Raw genomic sequence first — 8,252 nt, forward strand, 5'->3', positions numbered from 1 at the left:
TGAAGCTGTTCCTTGATAGGGGGCTCTGTATTAAGAAAAGGCTCCAAGTCTTGTCAAGGTTTTACAAACCTAAAAGCTGTGCTTGACTCTGCCTGAGGCTAAATTTGTGCAAAGGGAAATAGAAACCTAAGGAACATGATGACTTTTTAGAGGCTAGACACTAGAGAGGCAATCCTTGTCAGAAGTGACAGAGAATTAAAGGTCTCTACAAACTCTCTCTCCCTTGCCACCTGTAAGAAGAACCTTACTTTGTGTGTAAGAAGAACCCTGTGCAGAACTCTGGGTCCTCATCTGATAAAAAGAACCAGAAATCTTCTATGACTCTAGGATGGTAAATGGAACACACCATTTCTGTCTTCTGAGATCCCAAAGCAAGGCCAGGAAGAAAAATACAAACAGGGCATCCATCCATTGATGCAGACATTAATTCAAGGCCAGCCATTAGTCAGTGTCAGTTAAGTGGTCTGAGGGCAATGTTGTTTTTAAAAAAAAAAGGAGAGCAGACAAGTCATTGGGGTGGGGACAGGACCACAAGGTGATAAGGTGTAGAGAGCCCTTAGCTAGATAGAGAAGGCAGCCACCCCTACTCTTTTGCACATTGTACACTTTCTCCTGACTGCCATGTCCATTTTGATGTCTGTCATTCTTGAGGATTGAATGGGTTAATACACATAAAGCTCCAGTTAAGCATTGGGTGATGATGATGATGATTGAGTTTGTACACATATAGCTCCCAATTAGTATTAGATGATATGATGCTGCTGACTATATATATATAGTCATGTGTGTGTGTGTGTGTGTGTGTGTGTGTGTGTGTGTAGATAACTATATAAAAACAGGTACTATCAGTAGTCTCACTTAACATAGGACAGAGAGTATCTCTGTCATGATAATACTCAGCAATTGTGAAGAGGAACTAGAATTCAGATCCAGGCAGTCTGATTCCGTAAGTCCCATTTTTAACACCTCTAGCATCTACTGCCTGAACTCAACTTGCTTTGGTGTCAATGATGCAGATTCCTGGCCTACACAGGCTGATCACTCCAATTAACCTTAACTGTGTGCCTCTTCAACTCTCTCAGACAGCGGCTTTACTGATAGTGTATGTGGCTCTTTCACACTACCTGCACACACAAAAAAGCTATTTTAACTCGGCAGCAGTTCCATCAACTCCAAAACCCAGCATCTCAGCCATGCAAATTTTCTTCCAAAGAGACTTCATTAAAATGTGTCCCTGCCAAAGAAGTCCATAAACTAGTGAATAAAAGAATACTGGGCACACCACTTCTGGAAGGCTGCCCACTTCTGGAATCCTGCCTATTTCTGCTCTATGAGCTTAGCTTCTGCCACCTGTATCCTTCTTAGCACCTCTGCCTCCTGCCACTATCCCAGGCCCCTCCACTGAACAATTTCCAACAACTCAGCTCCTACTTGGGGGGATATGGCACTGCCACAAGGACTGTTACATTTAGAGGACTGGGAAGTCCTCTTTTCTCTCATCCTCAAATTCTTCACAGTACTGCACCCAGCAGCTTGAGGTATTTGGCAATACCTGTGTAACCAATCCCCCGCACCGAGATGGACCTGGAGCCTAAACTATCCAGATCAACAGGATTTTTCCTCAGATTCACTCTTTTATGCCTCCATTCTCTTTCGGTACATACACCTGTCCACTGAACGATTTTCACCCAGTTGTGACATGATTATTCACATAGCAAAGGTTTTTTATATGTAGATAACATTATCTACAATGTAAAATTTTCAAATAACCAAGGCAGTTTTTTGATATAGGCTCCAAGCTAGTGCATGCATAAGTTATTGTAACAAAGGGTATAAAGGAATCCTAGGAACAAGTAAACTAACTTACTCTTATACAATATCATATGCAACAGTTCAAAATTTTGTTTAAGGAATTTTTCTCCAGTCTTTCAATCCTTCTAATGACTGCCTGCAATCCCATTAATCAGAAGCATATTTTCTGTCCCTGCTAAGATAGAGAGCAATTCTCTTTCTATTCCCCAAAATAAAATTGTTTCTGATGTTTGACAAGTAGTAATCCAAAGCTACTTAATGTACAACTGCTGTAAAGTAGATTTTGTGTGTAACCCTCTAACCTATAGGCATTTTGGCAAACAGTCAAACAAAAAAGCCCTCTCTGACTTTGTTGAGTTACTCCACTCCCCCTTTAGAAATGACAAGAATTTGGAAAACGTGATGGAGAGGCAGGAATACAGGATATTTCTAAATCACATTAAATTGATCAAGAATATATCCAAGTCATGTGATTCTATCTCCCAATGAAATTAGCAGTTCGGCATTGGATGGCAGAGCAAAATGGGTCTTCAACCAAGGCAGGAGGGTATGGAAGGATTCCCGGGCCCACAGCCCATATCTCTCTACATTCTGTCTTTTTAACATCAGTGTGCTAGTTCAGAGTCTAGGTCAAGTTCCTCACCTAAATTCATAGTCTTTTAAAAAATCATTATTTAAAAATGTTTTACCTTCCAAATTATGGTGTCCCAGAAATCATGAAAATCAAGCTGAACAAAATTAAAATATCCTAGTCCATTTTGTGTTGTTATAATGGAATTCCTGAGACTGGATAATTTATAAACAACAGAAGTATATTTGGTTCTGGAGGCTGGAAAGTCCAAGAGCACGGCACTGGCATCTGGTGAAGGCCTTCATCTCCCTGCTCTTGCAAGGGCAAGGCAGCAAGATAGGGCCAAACTCGAGTTTATAACAAGCCCATTCCCAAGATAACTAAGCTACTCTTGCCATCATGACATTAGTCCATTCATGAGAGCACAGCCTCCTATTAGGCCCCACCTCCCAACACTATTGCATTAGGGATTACATTTCCAACATGTAAATTTTGGAGGACACATTCAACCCATAGCACCTAGAAAACATAATAAATTGCCTTCAATTTGAAATGATGAACTTGGGTGAATTTTATGGTATGTGGATTTTATACCAATTAAAATAAAATGAAAATAATGGGCTCAGATGAACCCCAAATAATAGACATCAAGTTCATTTCCAACCCAACCAACTAAACAGAATGTGTTGCATGCTGCCATGCTCAGGGCTGGGTGTGTGGTGTGGGTAAATAGGGTGTATAGACTGTAATTCTCACCTACAAGCCCTTTTGGCATTGTGTTTATGGGGCAAGGGAGAGGAGAACAGGTAGCACAAGCCCAGGTAACACAACAAGGAGACAGGGCTCTTCAGAAAGCAGCCAACATGATGGGAAGGCACTGCAGGAGACACAGAGGAATGACCCTGGCCCAGGTGATGGCAACGCTTAGGCACGCAGTAGCCATTATGCGGAGGCTGGGAGAAAGGGTGACGTAGCTTCTGGGACCTGAGGGACAGATCCTATCACCCAGAAAAGGCCATGAGGCTGACCATTCCGGTTCTCTGCATCCTCACAACAGAGAGGACCTGAGGGGACAGGAATGAGAAGACTGAAGGGGATGATTTTAAGTCTCACTTCTTCTGAAAAAAAAGATGCTATTCTGTAAACTTCTTGGCAAGGTTAGTGTAAACACTGAGCTTCAGATTCAAGCAGCTGCCCCAATCAGTACCTAAATATGTAACCTCAGGAAAGTTACTTAAACCTCTCTGTGGCACAGTTTATCATCTGTGAGACAGATGTAAGCAAACCTACACCTCACAGAGTCACTATGGGGATTGACAAAATGACATACATAGGCACTTAGTTCCATACTTGATAATAGGAGTTTAGGATAATTAATGCCAACATAGTACTTACTATGTGCCAGGCACAAAGTTCTCAGAGTTGTACATATATCAACTCATTTAATCATTACAACCACTCTAAGTACAACTATTATCCCCATTTTACAGATGAGGAAACAAGCAGATAAAAGTTAAATACTTTGCCTAAAGTTACATAGCTAGTAAACTGCAACTATGATATTACTGTTATTTCTATTAGTATTGAATGTCACCTACTGTCATTTATACAATTCAGATTTAACAGAGGAACAAACATTTGTGAGGAATTTTCTTCTGCATTGCCTCTTAACTTGCAAACAGTTCTAAATGAATCCTGAATCTAACTAAAATAAAACTCCCTGCTGTCTTAAACCCCTTTTGGAGTAAATAGATAAAGGCTAAGTGTGGACTTTGCCCATGTAGTTCTCTCCTTACCTGGGGTAGAGGACGGCTCTGCAGAGGTCAGGACAAAGGAGGCCTGGGAGAGGCCAAGGGATGTGTCCATGTGTGCGCATCTCCAGGATGTAGAGATAAGTAGCTCATGGTACAGCCCTTGATCCTGGGGCAGAACCCCAGGCTGGGACACTGGGACATCCAGGGAGGAAGACAACAGGCAAGGAATGGCTGGCCCAGATGCCTTGGCTTTATTAGCTCACTGCACTCACTGGTGGAGTCTCCTCACACTTTGGCCAGACTCCTGTGACTTCAATACTCTGTTAGATGATCATTAACCTGACAACTATTTTGACTACAGGTGCCTGTGGATATGTATTTGATTTACTTTAAGGAAAACAATGTGAGCAGAATAAAATCTCCAAAAATGTTTCTACAGTAGACTTTTTTTTCTAGTAATGCTATACTACAATCACTCCAGTCTTTCAAATAAACAAACACCTAACACCTAAATAAATAAATGCCAGACAAGTTTATAAGTAATTATATAGTCTACTTTTTCAGCTCATATGGCCTAATGTACATGAAATGGTCATTAATTGCCACTCTTTTAGGCAAGTAACTCCATACAAGTATTGGCAGAATCATGGCAAGTAATCACATTAGAGTGTCTGTAAAGGAGGCATGGGAAAATGCAGTAAATGATATGAATACTTTGAAAATTAATTACAACCTAGGTTTTTGATAAAAAGCTGTGATATAATTTATATTCTGCTTTCTAAAGTAAAAACTAACTTGATAATTCCTTCCACTGATAACTAACTTTCTAGGCTTCCAGGACTTCATTAAAATGCTTCATTCTCTTGCCTTCACTTGCAAACCCTGTGCCCTGCAAGAGGGAGAGCTGGAGGAGCCCATATGAAACATACAATATCATCTGCATTGTGTATGCCTTGATGTGAGAGAATTCTAAAACCCAACACAAACATTATCTCAATTGGCTATATTCTACTTGAGCATAAAAATCATTTTTTTTCAGCCTGCTCATTCACCATCTCTTTATTCAATAAAACAAGCATTTTGCAAATCACAAAATGCAAACACAATAAAAGCTGAACTAGAATTGTTCCTATTTTAATGATCATGTGAACAATCTTTCAGACTGGATGCCTTTTTACAATACTCCCCTGAACGACCTAAGAGAAAAAAGGAAATTTCAATCAACATATCAACCTAAAAGTTACACGACATTCATGGAAAAATGTAAAGAAACAGCCAACACTTTTAACGGTACAAAATTTTGGTTAGTTTGAGTAGGCTTGCATTTACAATTCAAAGTCCTTCAAAAATCATTTTAGGTGAAACTGACATTACCAGAAGATAAACGCATATCACCATCATCACTGTCGATAATCAAAATATGTATTCCTATGACTTATTGTTCTACTTCTGTTTCCCAAACCCAACTTTATTCTGTGAGGATTTCCTGCGCTTAGTACATTTAAACTCAAGAAATCGCTAAAGAAAAAACATTTAATAAGTGGGAAATAAAATGCTTTTTACACTGAGTATACAGCATCATGGATACGAAAAGACTTACTGATATCATTTTTAAAAAGCAGATTTTAAAAAGCAGATAAAACATCAGATAGTAGTGTGTACACTGCAGAGTTCTGTTATGCAACTAAGAACAGGTCCCAAGTCAAGATGAAAGTTAAAAGTAAATGCACATTACACTTTGCAAGCCAGTATCAGATACATTAAACGTTCTTCCAATCATAAAAATCTATATACACTTCTCTGGAAAAAGCAGTATGACCTGCATATAAAAGCTGAAGAGGCAAGCAGTGACATTGCCCAGCAGTTCTGCAAGGCAGGGAGCCTCCTCCACTGGCCTTTCCAACTTAAACCTTTACTCTAAACCAACATTTCTTCCCAAACTTTAGCCGCGCGCGCGCGCGCACACACACACACACACACACACACCACATTACTCTTATTTTCTTTATACTGGTCAGAAACATTTGCTTCCCAAAATTTACTCAACTTTTGCACCTAAGAAAACTATTATCTGCTTGCTTCTAAACTGTTTGTCAAGAACAGTGTAATCTGTCAAAAAGTTATAGCTCGTGAGTTGCTTTTTCTTCCTTTTTCAATGTTAAAAGATACTTGTGGCCTTCTCCTGTGCAGAAGTCACCAAATACCTAGTAATTCAAACTGTGGCGATCTAATACTTTACTAGCCTGCTTAAGAAATTAACCTATCTGCCTATTCCAACACTTCCTACCTAATATCTAACCATCTTTAAGGTTCCCAAAACGTAACAGAACTAATGAAGTATTAAAATATAACTTCACATCAAGCCTTGACCAATAAGGTCTGTGAATATCCCGCCTGATTACTAAAACTTGAGCCTCATCACACCAAAATGACAATCTTATGTTGCATTCAAAACCCGGAACTGCTTTATCCACTGGTACTTCGCACTGGCTGACAAAGAGGAAAAGAACAGGAAAAAAAAAAAAAAAAAAACCCTAAAATCATGAAGCCCCCAAATAAAGAGCAGACTCACACTCGGACACCAACAGCGCTGCAGCTCAAGGGATTAACGGTGGAAGTGAGACCTTTCCGGTATTAATAGCGCCCCGGGAAACAGAAGAATTCCCCCAAATCCAGTTGACACACATTCTGCATTCAACATGTAACAGCCATTCTGCGTATACCCTTGCAGTTCAGGCTCCAATTCTGGTTCCCAAAGTGTATTTCTGTACAGGACTGCCTGGCCACAGGTTTTCTGTTCTCTTTGTCTTGTGATCTGAAGGGCAGTTTCTGAGCTTAGGTTAGAGCTGTGGTTAGAGTTCACTAGTGTTAGAGCCGTGGTTTCCAGAGAATTGCCCACGATATTTTAGCTCCGGGTTGCACGCTCCCTGGCTTTCCCCAGCCGGCTCCATATTGCTAGGCAGGTCCCTCCCGTCTCGCCCCACGTTCCGAAAAGCTGGATTTCCGGGCTGTTCCAAGACCCCACTAAATATGCCTCCAACAACCTGCCCAAGCTTGGCTGGCACTAGACGCCGAGTTAGGGCCCCAGCGACCAACCGCCCCGAGGCGCACTTCCCCCACCCCGGAAGAGGAGGGCGGCAAACTTCGGAAGGCGGGGGTTAGGGGACGAGCTCTGGGGACCACCGCCGCCTCTCCCACCCCGGGAAGGGCCCCGGGCAGCGACCCTGGCTGCAGCTGGAGGACCACGGGCGAAGGAAGCGCTCCTTCCCGCAACACGAAGGCAGCGGCCAGGGCGCTCTCCTCCGGTGAGGGTCGCGGAAAACTGCAGCAAGGCTACAGCGGGGACCCTCGGAAGTGTGCGATGATGGAGGGTGGGGAGAAGCCCAAGCTCGCCGGCAACTCCGGGGGCAAATGCGACCGGCGGCGTGCAGGACCAGCTCACAGGAGGAGAGGGGAAACGGGAGCCAGGATGGCCGGGATCTCGCAGGACGCCGGCAGCGAGAGGGGGGAGTGCTGTCCGGTGGCCAGGAGATGCCGGAGGCGGGGAGGGCCGGTGGCCGGCCCGCTTCCCCCCGGCGGGGCTCTGCAGAAGGAGAAGCGGCTGCCAGTGACAGGAAGAGAGCCGCGGCAGCCGCGCACACATGCACCGCCTCCCCCGCCCGAGCACACACACCCGGGGCCACCGCTGCCTACCTCCCCCGCCCGCCGGCTTCCTTCCTCTGCGGGGCCCGCGCTGCAGCGGCGGCCTCCTGCCCGCTCGGTTCCGACGCGCCTCCAGCCCAGCTGCGACCGGCCGGCCGTGCCCGATCTGTGCTCGCCGTCTCCGACCGCTAGCCTGCCGCCGTCGCTGCAGCCGCTGCTTCCTCCAACTCCGCTCCAGCTGCTAGCGACTCCTCTCCGTGCGCCGGCAGCTCCAGCGCCCGGCGCTGGCCCCGCCTCCGGCCCGGCCCCGCGCGCCCCGCCCCCGAGCCCACACCAACCAGAGCCCGCGGCTCCGCCCCTTTCCGCCCGCACAGCTCCGGCCTCCGAGCCGGCGGCCGGCGGTGGGGGAGAGAGCTCCGGCCTGGCGGACCTTTCCTGCCACCGCCCTCGCCTTCCGCCCCCAGCCGCGGGGA

The 8,252-nt window shown here is 44.8% G+C and overlaps 1 protein-coding gene across 1 annotated transcript in view; it reads right to left on the reverse strand.

The window, feature by feature from the left end:
- The window catches only part of PIK3R1 (phosphoinositide-3-kinase regulatory subunit 1), an 83,784-nt gene extending 75,756 nt beyond the window's left edge, over positions 1–8,028 (reverse strand). The window contains exon 1 of the mRNA XM_023207897.3: positions 7,831–8,028. The gene's annotated coding sequence lies outside the window, so the exon portion shown is untranslated. The remainder of the gene's footprint in view (positions 1–7,830) is intronic.
- Between the last annotated feature and the right edge of the window lie 224 nt (positions 8,029–8,252).

This window comes from Piliocolobus tephrosceles, chromosome 4 (assembly GCF_002776525.5).
Source record: "Piliocolobus tephrosceles isolate RC106 chromosome 4, ASM277652v3, whole genome shotgun sequence".
NCBI classification, from domain to species: domain Eukaryota; kingdom Metazoa; phylum Chordata; class Mammalia; order Primates; family Cercopithecidae; genus Piliocolobus; species Piliocolobus tephrosceles.